Source organism: Battus philenor, unplaced genomic scaffold, assembly GCF_028537555.1.
Source record: "Battus philenor isolate CCGP_79_NKW_IND1 unplaced genomic scaffold, ilBatPhil1.0.hap1 SCAF_24, whole genome shotgun sequence".
Lineage (NCBI taxonomy): Eukaryota > Metazoa > Arthropoda > Insecta > Lepidoptera > Papilionidae > Battus > Battus philenor.
Window position 1 is genome coordinate 11217195 of NW_027181687.1, and position 14863 is coordinate 11232057.

General features: G+C 32.3%; 2 non-coding genes across 2 annotated transcripts; one reads left to right on the forward strand and one right to left on the reverse strand.

Moving 5' to 3' along the window:
* Positions 1-3981: 3981 nt before the first annotated feature.
* Positions 3982-4054, reverse strand: TRNAR-UCG (transfer RNA arginine (anticodon UCG)). The gene has a single exon. It is a non-coding gene; the product is annotated as a tRNA-Arg (tRNA).
* A 3480-nt stretch (positions 4055-7534) lies between these two features.
* On the forward strand, positions 7535-7650 carry TRNAL-CAA (transfer RNA leucine (anticodon CAA)). The gene is made up of 2 exons: positions 7535-7572; positions 7606-7650. It is a non-coding gene; the product is annotated as a tRNA-Leu (tRNA).
* Positions 7651-14863: the final 7213 nt, after the last annotated feature.

Here is a 14863-nt window from a genome sequence, read left to right on the forward strand (position 1 = left end):
CTTTAGTTATATAGTATTATATATTTTCTTCCATTTATATGATAGACTCATCAAGATATTTCTGAAGCTATAGGGCTTAGAGACTTGTAATTTGGTAGAAATATTCTTCTCTTAGAGTAGTGATCAGCTAAGAACAAATTATACAAAACTCGACCTGCAAGGAGGTTGAGGAGGCGTTAATTAAGGGTCCTAGAAGGGCAGGGGACAGCTAGTATACATTTATATGAGATTTCTATCTATGTATTGACTCATCACGATATCTATGAAACTATAAGGCGTAGAGACTTGAAATTTAACAAGAACATTTATTTTGCCAAGCAGAGATTAGCTAAGAACGAATTTATTAATATATCCGCAAAGAGCTTGAGGTGGCATTTCTTTAAAATCGTGAAACGGACGGGTGACGGCAATAATTGATATATATTCTCTAAATTTCTTTAAAATATATCACTACAATATTTTTTTAGAATTTAAGTGTATATACTATATGTAACAATATTTTCTTTTTCTAAATTATTAAATTTAAGTTTTTTATATACGTAATTTTATTTTACCAAAGATAGCACAGATAAAAAAAAAGTTTAAAGTTTATAAAAAAAAAATCGATTTATACGTATTCGTTTTTGGAACATCCCGTGAATAACAACAGGATACACTGGACCATAAAATAGTCCGGCAATGAAATTGGATCGGTCGATCTTTTTTCTTTTCTATCACTCAAGCCGATCCTTGACGCGTGTGGTACAAATCACAAGCATAATCGTCTACTAGTTTTTCACTATTTTTAAAGTTACGTAACGTTCGTGGAATTGACAACATATTTAACATTAATAAATAATAATGGTATTGTCATCATATTTATATTTCAGATAATATTTTTCTGATACAGATGTCTTTAACTTTTAAGTGAATTGAACAATTCAATAGAAAAAGTCTTTGCTTTGTAAAATAAAGAAACGACAATTAAAAGTCTATAATCTACTTCCTTTTAGATAAGAACTAAAAATATTAACTTACACTAAAACGATATTTAGTTCATTTATTGTTTTAATGAAATGTCACTGCTTTATCTAATGTCTTCCACCGTAACTTCTGGCGCCATCTATGGAGTATCTTCCTCATTAATTTTGTTCACCTGCTATTAATATACATTCACATTACGAAAACAGGAAGTTATGAAATCACTTTACAAAAATGATAGATGTATAAGAAGTTAACCGGGTAGAAATTTTAAAACGATAGACTTTCGTGAACCTATTACCTTTAAATGTCATTAGAAATAAGTCTATGCCTTGGGTAAGTGCTTTTTGCCCACAAGGTAGACCGACACAAAACTGACGACGAACGACAAAATTAAGATCACGAGAAGACACTGGTGGCGACCTTTGAGGGAGCAAAAGAAAAAGAAACAGAAGTGCCTTTAATGCTCTGTAACAGCGAACCCGTGTCACCTTCTAACTTAAACCACACGCTAATCACGTAACGTTACATAGAGCAGGCACTCCGGTTAAAATTTAACTAAAATTTTAACATAAATATTTACATTTAGATGCGTTTCACTGCCCCAGTCGACGCGCATTTACCGATTCGATGGAACAACAAAATAAAATGTACTTTGAACTTGTCACGGATGAAATAATGCGCTGCAAAATGTTTGTACATTAACTCGACTTGTTGATAGAAGATCATACCTTTATTTTTATTTATTTATTCAGGATTGTCAACATTACACGTTAAAATTTATTGTCATCATCATCCGAAGGTTAAAGAATTTTTTTATAGTCCCCGTTGTTGGGAACCTTTTGTTCACCCCTATCTTGAAATGGACATGGACTTTATTTTTCAATTAATTTTTTTTTTCTCCTCTTATTCGTCATATTTTTTCCGTATTTATTTTAATGATTTTTCTTCATTCATAATTCGCATCACTCTCTTTTCTACAATTTCCACAATATTGCAGTTACAATTTTTCCTCTTTTCAATTTATTTAGTCTACTTCGTATATAACTTTATTAATAATTTTTTTAACATGTTACATTTTTTTCAAGATACAGGCCTCTTTCATAAATCGTGACGAAGACCGGCCCTGCGCTGATAGATTTCAAAGATTTCTTGCAACCTTAACTATATCGTCGGACCACCTAGTGGGAGAACTGCCCACACGGCTGATGCCTTGTGGTCTTAAAGAACCCTTCGGTTCCAACGGCCATTGGTAGGACGAATGATGTGACCAGCTCACTGTGTCTTCCACGAGCAATTCTTCGAAATACGTCGATTATCTTTGTTCTACCATGGATCTCTTTTCTGTTTCAATCTCGCAGCGAAACTCCAAGCACACCCTTCTCCATTACTCTCTGGGTGACCTTGAGCCTAATTTTTAATTTAAATCACTACTGAATGTAATTTACAAGCACATATATACTTCGCACTTGTATGAAACTAAAACACGTGACCCATTACTGTGTGTTACAGAGATGCGCACGCGCATGTTAAAATTTCACTCTCGCAATATTTTCATAACTCACCTAAAGAAATATTATTTCAAAATTAAAAAAAAAACTTACTATGTAAATTGATAAAAATAACGTTTCTTTTTCATACAAATTATTATGTCTATTAAACTTTTAAAGTCAATCAAGACAATAAAAAGATGTGTTAGTAAATAATAAAAAAAATATTGTAAACCATGCGTAGCTTTATTATTGAAGTCTTGCTTCGTATGGAATTGACAGCTTATCTTTGTATTAGGAATACCTCCCAAAAGATATCATACAGAGATTTGAGAGAAGATTGACTCTGTGTTTAGCACTAATCGGTGTAACATAACTCCTGAAGATGCCCCGTTGAGGTTTGAAACACGTGTTGAGTAGTTTGGCGGTGGCGGTTGTGTATTTCGCATTGTTTGCCGCATACGCATTTATCAGCGGGTTGACGGGCGGACTTTGTTGCATGACTACCACTGCATGTGCGGAATTGGCTAAATATTGGTCCTTACTTAGATATCATACATATACCACAATCGCCACGCTTGGTAGGCAAATTGGCGATTGCTGTATGGTATTATGGTACGCAGAAGATGCTGCCGCCTATCGTCTAGAACAGTGATTCCCAAAGTGGTCTATATCGACCCCTAGGGGTCTATGACAACCTGCAAGGGGTCTACGTCAGCGAAAAAAATTTTTGGGGGTCCATGAAATGAAAATGGGGGTCCACGATAGTGGATCTCAACACATACACTGATAGTACCTATTTACTTACATCATACTATCTTATAATATCAAAACAGATTGAATTGACGCCAAATGTTGATAATTTATTATTAAAGCATCAGGTTCATCCTTCTCACTAAAAATATTGGCTTATGTTATTTTATTTATAGATAATTGTATGTTTATTTAATGTTACGTAAATTTTACATAACAGATACAAAATTTTATTTTGAGTAGTTTTAATTTAAATTCAATTAATAAATGTATAAATTAACATGTGTTTTTACTTTAAGTTTTTAACACTAAACTTCACTACAGTTAAAAATATACAGGAAATCAATATCAGGTAAGTAGGGGGTCTACCCAACACGGAAAAACATGGCAAGGGGTCTACGACACAAAAAAGTTTGGGGAACTCTGCTCTGTAAACTTGTCTTGCAACGGTATATATAATACACAATGTGAATTATAGATTTCATCCCGAGAATCAAACCTGCAACCCACGATCGCAAATTTCAGTCCTCTACCGCTGTTCTACCACTCTCCATATTTTATGTAACAATTGTTTTTATATCAAATCCTTAAATAATAACTCTGAAATACAATATATGTTTCTTACTTAAATACGTCGGACTCCTATAGGCCAATAACTCCAGACATGCTTTCCAGAGAAAGTCTTTTAAAGTCTAATTTGAAATGACAAAATAAATAACAAGTTTTGTAATGTCATAATTAGTTAAACATTTTTTTTAAAAAAAAGGCAAATGTTATTCGACCGTGACAGGACTCGAACCTGCAATCTTCGGATCCGAAGTCCGACGCCTTATCCATTAGGCCACACGGCCTTGTGAAAGCCTTCTCGTATTTTTAAATATATAAACATTTCTTCCATCATACAAATTTGTTTCGTAAATGTTTACATTATTGAAAGCAATGATTTTCTCTTTGAAATTACGTTCCTAAATCATTTATGGAAAGAATTCCGCCATGAGATTTACACCATGAATAATAATTATTTACAATACATTTTTACATGTACATTTCAGTATAGTATTATATATACAGGATGATTGAAAATAGGTGTAAAAGCCTTTGAGTAATCGCCTGTACTCGTGGTGTTCAACTTGCCAATCCGCTGGAATACATCTGTTTACTTTCATTCGTTTCTGTCTGATTCTATCTCGCGGAGAAATAATGAGAATTTGTTCGACAATTAGAATTTTTTTTGTTCCCCCTGTTTGGTATGGGACTGGGCGTTACAATTTCAAATAATAAGTTACACAGATATATATTGACATTTGTCTTCTTTCTTCCTTCACAGTATCTTCTATCATTAAATCTTTCATTATATAAGCATTATTGTCATTCAACCTTCACCTTTCATTCTTCTTTTAATTCCCAAAGTATCACAGATAATTTATTACATTATTGTTTCTTACTCTTATGTTTTAACTCATGTATCTCACATTTTATTATATCATTCTTCATTGTTTATATATTCTTTATTGTTTTTCTGCAGTGCTTCAAAAATTGTAGGCGACAATCATTGTCGACCAAAAGGGAGACAATGCTTCCACTGTTTATTTCCTTCTCTCATTTAATTTTATATCTTCCGAATGATGAACAGTAGGAGACAGTTAGAACTTAGGAGTATTTATAACAAGAGTGAATAGGTTTCTTCTGTGCAAGCATCTACCATCGTAGATTTCTTCACCGTTTAATATGAAGACAGAGGTCAAATGCGTCGCCTATAGAGGATAAAAAGGTATGGACTTCTAGTCTCGTTGAACTGTGAACTTAGCAGTAAGGTGCAGAATGACAAACAATTTTTTAATTTAATACTGGTAACACACATTGATCAATGCTCTTCATTTCTTGGGTAAGGTAAGATAAAATTCATATATTTGACATGGGAATTTTTAACAGAACTCTTATTGATCGTCAACATATTATTTTTTTTTTTAATCTATTATATTTTTGACGCCGCTCCGCAAGGTGTTATTGTTGTGTAGAAGCAGGAAGGTAGCAGGAAGAAACTTCACAAGAACACATCTTTAAATAAAGTTTAACAATACAGATTTATATATGTACACATTATCAGATATAGCCTAAATGAAATCAAAATAATGAAGCGACATCAATGTCAAGGATTCTTGTCATTTAAATACATTCATCTATTGAATAATATGTCTTTTTTGTTAATTTCTTCTCAATACGAGATTTCGATTTTTTAATTGATAGTATATGAATATATAATGTATGAATTCATAGTTTGTAATATCTGATTCAGGTACATATCATCGACAGAAAGTATACAACAAAGAACAAGACGAATTTATTAAAAGTAAGATATATATTTATGTATGTATATATATATATATATATATATATATATATATTTAGGGAATTTAACGAAAAAAATATTTTTTTAATTATAACATAAACATGTAGTTTTTCGTACAAGAATTTTTCCTACAATAAAAGTCTTATAGTTTAAGTTACTACTCATTGCATCAGTTATCTACTAGTAAAACTCCCGTCAAAATCGGTCCAGCCATTCCGGAGATCGGCTGGTACAAACAAATATATATATATAAAAATAAAAAAAAATAAAGACATACAGATTAAAATAAAAATAAAAAATGTAGTATATGTACTGTACATATATACAAATGCATGTAATACAAAGCGATTATTTTAATATTACATACAGATTGCTGCAATTTTATTTATATATATTTCTTTTTAATTTGTACATCGTACCATATACGTTATATTTCGTGCAATATTATTGTATATGGCATTGATACAAAAATTAGTAATGAATGATAAAAAAAATTATTTGTTCATATATAAAATAAATTCAACGAAACTTGTCTTATTATGATAGGATTGTAAATTGAATCGTAACGCATTGATCCCGTTCGTAGACAATTAAGGTAGTATCGATTCGGGCTGCCTTTGCTGCATTAATGAAAAACACGTTGGAAAATGGCGCATGAATACTAAATTGATATATCGGATTGTTAGATCAATTATTTATAATTATATAATAGTAATAATGTTATACTGCACGTAATAATTACAATACCCTGCGATAAATAATGCACATCGACGTTTAGAAAGAGACAATTTGCTAATTTCGGATTCGTAGATCACTATCTCTGTTACACACTACTATGTGACGTTTTATCATTCGTATTTCGTGCGACAAAGGTAATGCTCTACGAAGCCGAAATTATCCGATTGTCTGTTTCCAAAGGCCGATGTGCAATATTTATCGCCGAGTAATGTATATATATTTAATTAATCAAAGTTTACATACCCAAAAACATAGAACGTGATGATACATAAAAAAAGAAAAAAAAACTATACTAATATTAAATAGACACACATAAAAACATTTTATATTTCCGAACGGAATCGTATCCGTAAATGTGTATATACATATGTGTGTTATCTCATTAAACATTTTTTTTTAAATTAGCAATTTATTCGCCTCTTCTAATTTTTTCTATTTAAATACAAAATCTCATGTTCGACTCAGTTTAAATACATTTAAAAACCTTCAACATCTTTCAATTATATTTTTAAATATATTACATTATAATAACATACTGATTTTGTAAAGTATAATTTACAGTACTCTTAGAAGAAAGAGTCTCCCTGAGTTTAAACCTATAAAAATACACAAGGAATCGCCTGTCTGTTTGTTTCGACTAATCTCTGAAATTACTGGACCGATTTTGTCGAGACATATATTGACTGATAGCTGATGTAATAAGGAGTAACAGGTTACTTTAATTTAAAAAAGTTTAAACGAAAAAATAATGAATAAGCTTTATTTTTTCTTTTGTAAAATCTACGCGGATGAGGTCGCTGGCAATGCTTGTATAACTATAAATAGATACTTATAGGTTATGTTTTGAATATGTAATAATTATAAATATAGGTAATTATAAACTTATAGGTCACAGTTTAGATTTTAACGAATAAAACTTAACAAATTATTATCTAAAATACTTAATATATATTGTGAACCGTGTTAAGAATATACAATCTACATTATAACGCAATAAAACTTAAGGCAATGTTTGCAGTACGCGCGGCAAAATCGGACTGTCAATCCAGTGCAGGTAAGATCTGACTTTTTTCACGACTCTAATGAAACTCAAATCTATACCTCAAACAATAGATCACATTTAATACAATACTATATTATTATACTTATTATTAATTATTAAAAAATATAGTCAAATTTTTAATAATTGCAAGTTAAACTTTATGTAAGAATATGGTTACAATTTTCAACTGCATTGTCATATGTCAGGATGGCCGAGCGGTCTAAGGCGCCAGACTCAAGTGTTAACTTGCCCACTGAAGTGGGTATCGGGCGTTCTGGTCCTCTCTGAGGGCGTGGGTTCGAATCCCACTTCTGACAAAACTGTTTTTTATATTTTTGATTTGCAACATTTCAATTTTTAATAAATAATTTAATCACAATTTTTATCAACAAAAAATATTTTCAAGTTTTTTTTTTAAATAAATATTTTCTGGCATTTTGACTCACAAAGTGAGTATATCAAAATGCACACACGCACAATTTAAATCATTGATTATAGCCATTTAAAATGAAACACATTATAAAGCTAGGAATTGCTAAAAATGTCTGTTATTTTAATGTAAACAAAAATCCCTTATTTGGCTCGATAAGAGCAGAATACCAGTCTCAGCATAGAGAATAGAAAAGAACATCGCCTCACTGATGAACAAAGAAAAGTCTGGCGACAGAACTTTTTGGAGTTCTACAAAAAGGTAATAAGAATACAATAAAAAGCAAAAAATATAAATAGCTAATACATGAAATGTTAATTATGTGCTATATATAGTAGGAGAATTATTAAGGATTAACAATAAATAAATCGTTAGACAAATGTATAAAAGCTAAAGAATAAAAAAATAAAAATAATAAATGTAAAATTAGTACCCTGGGTGAAAACCGAAGAAAGTAAGGCAATGTTTGGAAAGGGATGAAAGAGATTGAGTAGAACAGAAGACGGGTATAGAAAAAAAAATCATGGCATCATTTAAAAAAACCATAGCTACGAGGGTTATGGTTTATTGTGCACACTACGAACCTACCTAATATTTAGTAAAAAAAATATTTATAATCTGTATTGCTAAAAACAGACTGGCAACTTAGCGCAGCGTTGGACATTCAAGCTATATTCGATTGGATATGAGCTATATTAGCCTTTCTGGCTTTTACAGCTTCCTCAGACTCAAAGAACGCGGATTCAAAATCCGCAAAAAATCTACGTCATATGCAACTCCTGGCATATTTTATTAAATAATTGATTTATACTCGATTTTCTGTGAAAGGCGTTTGTTCAACAATAAGCGTACTACACCTAAAACGATGTTGAAGATTTAAAAATAAAACATAAAGGTAAGGCGGAAAATGTATTAATAATTAAATAAAATAACACAGATAAAAAAATTGTCAGTGAAATCAAAAACTAAACGCATCATTTTTCCCTCCATTTTTAAAAAACTTACGCCATATTGGATTTATACGTCAATGTTTTTTTTTATATACGTCAAAATTAATGAAAACCAAAGTTGCCAGTATTCGATTTTTTTAATCGTACTTTTAAATTATTGTGCCGTTTAAAATTCTCCTTTAGTGAATATAATTACTGTTATTACGTCGCCGCTATGACGGAAATTTCAGTCTGGCCACACCTCGGTCGACGTTAAACCGATTTTTATTAAGATAATCAGATGATTACGCTTTTAAGTTATACTTTAAATGAACGAAAAATTTAATGCAATAACGGTTCGGAATATATGTAACCTATTTTTACATTTTGTGGTTATGTAACTACATTTATTTATGATGGGAGTTTATTAAGTCTATGATTAAATATAACAAGCACTATAGTTCTCTGTATATCAAATTTAGTCACTTCTCATGTTTATTTTAAGTATCCTTCTCTCTGTTTATAATGTTTTATGTGTAAATTATATGTGTAAATGCTTAGGGATAAATGTATAGCTTATTTATTAGCAAAACTTTAAAGTTTTTGCATTTATTTCACTTGTATAAAGTGATCATCAAGAAATATGGTATATATAATTTTTTTTCTGTAAGAATTGGACAGGTCTATAATTTTTGACAGTACATAGTCCGCAGGAACAGATAATAAACAATATTTAAATTTAATATTCGAATCTTCAAATTGCGTTTTCTGGCTACATCATTTTGTTCTACTTTTGAAACTAATGTATTTTTAAAAGGGTGTAACATACATTAATTGACAGCAAATAAAATATATTTCTTTATATACATCGCGCTAAAGCGAGCGCTCTCCAATACTTCTCGGCTTGTGATTGGCTTATTTGGTTGATATTGTTTTTATAGTTTTAAGAATCGGTATAAAAATAGAACTAGCATAATTAATATATCAAACTCGACACCGTCTAAGAGTTCTACGATGCTCAAAGCATACTTCGAGAAGGCTTCCTCTCACCCCAACCCCCTCATAGCGAACTCCACTCGCTACTCCCCCGGCACCTCCAGAAACCTCATAAAGCTTCCTAAAGACGTCCTTACGGATCCTATCGCCGGGTTCACACAGCCTAGTTATAACACATACGCTTCAGACACTCACAACTCTGCAAACTCAAATACACCCACAGCAATAGTCACTCTACTGAAGTCCACTCACCCCTCGAAAAAACGCGTGCGATGTACAAAAGTCAAGGGCAATATTCTCCATCGTCCGAATCGCAAACGACTTCGGTCGCCCAACGCCATCGTTCCGAACAGCGTGGGAGATCTTAGGATCAGTATCCTTTCTTAGATTGCAAAGTGGTCCACGCTGACCCTCTAATTCTCACTCCACATGCACTACCAACACTGACACGATCAGGTAAGCCTCGTCTTATGGAGCTCACCTACCATAAACGGGGCCTTCGGAGTCGCGGTATTTTAGGGCGGGGGCCCTAAACTCCCACTAGCTTCGGCGACTCTGAGGCGGACGATAGTTCGATGTGGTCTCGAACCACCGTGATAGCACCACGAGGATTTCGGGGGTAGCGTATACACGCATACCTCGGGATGGGCTATTGAAAATAGCACGGCGCGAGGGAAGACCGCGTGGCGATCCCTGACCGGGAGATACCGCGGTACCCATGTAGCTCAGAGAGCGATCACCGGGGGGGTTTAGTGGGTAGGAATCCCACATACCCCTATCCTCCCCCAGAGGCGGGGCATCTTGAACGTCCGGAAGATTTCTCCCCCCCCCCTCCGAAACAAAAAAAAAAGCCTCGTCTTAACTACCTCAATCTCCATCATGAAAAATAAAGGTTCTGAAACACGAATGCTTTTGTTTTTAGTATAGTTACTGAACCTTCAGCTTCGTGCACTCATATCCGACGGAGCTGTAAAAGCCTTAGGACTGGCAACAATCAAAACAAGGGACCATATGATTAAGACACGGCACTTCTACTACAGACTTCTTGTTGACCTCCAAGACCCACCAGACTAGGAAGAATCCTACATATATAATGTATTATTCATCAATCTTATTGTCCTATGTTCCTTGCTATTCTTGCGTCAATTTATAACTAATCATCCTGTATATAACTCTGTAAATATAAAGTTCCTAAATATCTCCGTTTATTATTCGATACGTAAATATAAACTAATAACTTAAGTGAAAGTTATTAAATTTAAAGTTGTACAAAGTTAACAACTTGCATCGTTATAAGTTGCGGCAATAGATCGATTTGCAGTTACTTAGAAACTGGAATTATTATTTAATGGAATCAGGCGTTACCTTGCGGAAGTCCATCCTAAAGGACCAATATTTAGTCACTTCCGCACATGCAGTGGTAGTCGTGCAACAAAGTGCACCGCCTGCTAGTCTGCTATGTATGCGCTATGCGTTTCGTTTTGCGTTTTTTTCGAAGTTGCGTCGCTGCTTAATTAGTTCTAATTTTCACTGTGCGTCGTTAGATTTTCGAAGTTGCGTTGTTTTGGGTTCGAGTCTTTAATTTTTAATTAAATTTTCTTTTTTTTTCTTAAAGATGGCAACAATTTTGTTTCTAATTGCGCCATGACATCAAAACTCCGGAATTCCCTTTCTAACTAAAAACGCAATTTGAATACAGTTTTATTTCCACTTTGTTTTGCTAATTTTAGAGTTCAGTTTCAATTACGTAGTGTGGTGTAATGTTGTGTGTTTGTTTAAAAGAGAATAATAAATTTATATAAATTTTTACGTGTTGTTTCTGGTTACAAGAAAGGTAATTATTTTTCCAATTTATTTATTGGCAGAGTTATCTTATTTTTGTATTTTAAATGTTTACTTTGTTCAATTTTCTTTTTAAAAAAGTAGTATTTTCGTAACCCTGGAACCTATCCTCAATCTTTACATGGTTTGCTATAGAAAATCTTAATTCACTTTGCGGCGTTTCAATTCGCGTCGTGTTTTTTTGGGAACATAACTACGACGCAAAGTGAGGTATTGGTGTATTGTAATAACCAGCACATAGTGAAGATTTATCTCAATCTAAATATCCTTATAGTTAAACTAAAAAAAAACTGGTCTCTTTGGTGGTAGCAACATTGCTCCGAGGGACTTCCCCTTGACACCTATTTAATACCAACACGTAATCCCGTCTCGAGTTTTTCTTTTTACATACTAAATTAATTACAAGTGTACAGATAGTAAAATAAAATATTGTCATGCTCCCAAACAAATTGTTTTTAACTACATATTTATATATGTAAACTAAAAAAAATCTGGCAACATTCTACTTATTCAATAAATTAGTTAAAATTATATAAACCGGTTTCATTGACATGTGTAATTTCGAAATGCATACTTCAACGGGTTACTGTGAACATAGTTTTCTTTTTATTTATTCTTCTCGGCCGGTTGGAAGCGACCTGCATCCAGTATCTTCCAAAACCCTCGACAAGGTCACCTGTCCAACTTTTGGGTGGACTTTTCACGCTGCGCTTCCCAGGCTGTGATCTTCACTCCAGAACTTTAAGAACGGGCATATTTTAATGCGTTACTTTTGTATATATATATGTCTATATATAAAGGATACTTCGTATATATTGTGAAGCGCTTTTAACAATGTACAAATTACACTATAATGTGGTTAAACATGAGATAATGCGTGCGGTATGTGAGGCCAAGATGGATTGCCTTTTGAGTGTAAGTACAAAAGTTATTTTTTTTTTAGTCACTAACGACACATCTGTTAGTTAAATATAATAGAATCTGTCTTCTGTTACATTTTTTAAACACCAAATTACAGTATGCAATATTTATAAAATATAACTTTTCCAGCTTTATATTTCGTAAGAAAGAAGTTTCGAATGTATAGAAAAATAAAATATACGCGAGGATGCTACTTTAAAAAAAACTGTACTAAGTTGTATGTTTGTACATTTGACGTTAATCAAAAAAATATCGTTCAATATGTTATCATTATTCAAATTCGATTAAAATCATTTTTGTTTAACATATAAAGGATGAATTTTTGTTTATATAAATTCTAATTTGTAGATTGTTTTGTTTACAATATATTTTTGACACGTTTACTGAGCACAGACAGATGGAACAACCCCAAACGGTTGCTGCTATTTGACGCAGATCTTTCTTCTCCTAGATTGACAGACTCTACGATTTTTATAATGAGTAAATACAGCTAAAATTTGTGTATATATACAATATAATTTAGGACATTTACCCAATTATACATTAGTTGGTACATTATTTTATTTCAAACGGCTTCCCATGCTACAGACCGTTAAATGCCTTGTAGTTTTAGACAATGTGCTAACTCATCAAAAAATTATGTTGTAGATTTTTTTCATGAGGAGGTCCAGTAAGTTGAAAGGAGGTATATCAAGGTTTTCGCAAAGTATCACGTGGTTACGTCTTTAAGATTCGAATTTACTGTTGTGATCAAAAAGTAAAGTGAAATTGTTATTTATAACTCCCAAGCATTAAGTAGGCACATAATTTTATTTTAAAAAATGCACAGAGTGTACGGTAATTACTTTAAAAAACGTTTACTTTACTATTTAATAGTAATAGTTAAATTTAACAGTGAGAATTATGTCAGACGGTAAGCTAAAAATTTTCTTTGCTGACTGTACCGCCGCTGGTCCGGCGATTTAAATAGATATCTTTAATTGTCCGGAACCGTGGCGGACTGGGATTAACTTCCGAAAAAAAACGAACGCGATCTTCCTCACTTTATTCGAGCTATAAAAGGTAAAATCATTTATTTGTATTTTCAATTTTAAATTTTCGGCACCACAACAGCTTTGCCATAATCTCCATTCTACACGGTTAAGCCGAATTGAGCTTAAATTTTGTTAACTGACAAATGACTTAATACACAGGCTTTTTTAATAAAAACTTTTTTTTTTGGACTTGGTTTCGAAATGACAGTTCCACAGGTTATAAAACCAATGAAAGAATTAAATTATCAAAAACGATATTAGCTATATTAGCTAACATGAATGCTATATAATATAGCATTCTAATAGGCTATTTTCGAGGAGCTATTTTCAATATTATGTTAGTAGGGTTGCCACAACTTTTGAAAATACCGGACTCCCTAACATCGTGCAGAGTGACCATCAGGGTTTTAGCGAGTAGGAATTGTATATAACCTTTCCACCCCCAAAAACGGTATTTTAAACATCTAGAAGATTTTGTCCACGAAATAAAAAAAGTATGTTAGTATAGACTATACACGCAACACAGACACTAACAATTACGCACACATGCATCGGTGTCATCCGAAGGCCTTGACGAGGTTACCTGTCCATCTCTATTCCAGAAGCTCAAGGTATATCGATTAATTTGATTTGTCTGCAGATCTCCTCATTCCTAATTTGATTTCGTAGAAAAATCCAGAACATAGCTTTCTGCAGTGAGTGATGAACTTGCCAATGAAGTCAAAATAAAAAGAACTTTCTATTTCTTTCCATTATATTCTAAATATTAGGAATTGTGGTTATTAATGTAATGAAGTAATAAATTGTTTTTATTATTCATTTATAATCGCTTAAATGTCAAAATTCCTGACAACGAAGTAGACCCGCCATTTTGAAATAATCTGTTTCAATTTTCTGAATAAAAGTTTCGACGTATGTATAATAGTGGACATCTTTCAAATGCTTACAATCCTAAAACTTTATTTAACAAAATTAAAAGGATTATGTAATAAAAATACTTTATTTAATTTTAATTTATAAAATCAAATCGTTGTCAAAAAATACTCCAAATTTCATAAAATACTAAATAAGATTTGGAAAAGCAAGTGGAAATTGTGAAACATTCGAAATTATTAGTAGCTCTCATGTCAGATTCTATAACGTGTCGCACAACTTCGATAGAATAAAAAACGTAATGAAATCATTTAACAAAACATTTCACATGTTAAATCCTTAATGGTAAAAGCCTAAATTTGGTCTTTGGAAAGTTACAAAATCCTTCATGGGTCTGTGTGTACGCATATATAATATATTTTACTTTAATTGAAAATATATCATTAAATAAATCAAATCATAGCACATATCTTTGTCGCACGTCTGACAAAACGTCACATAGGTA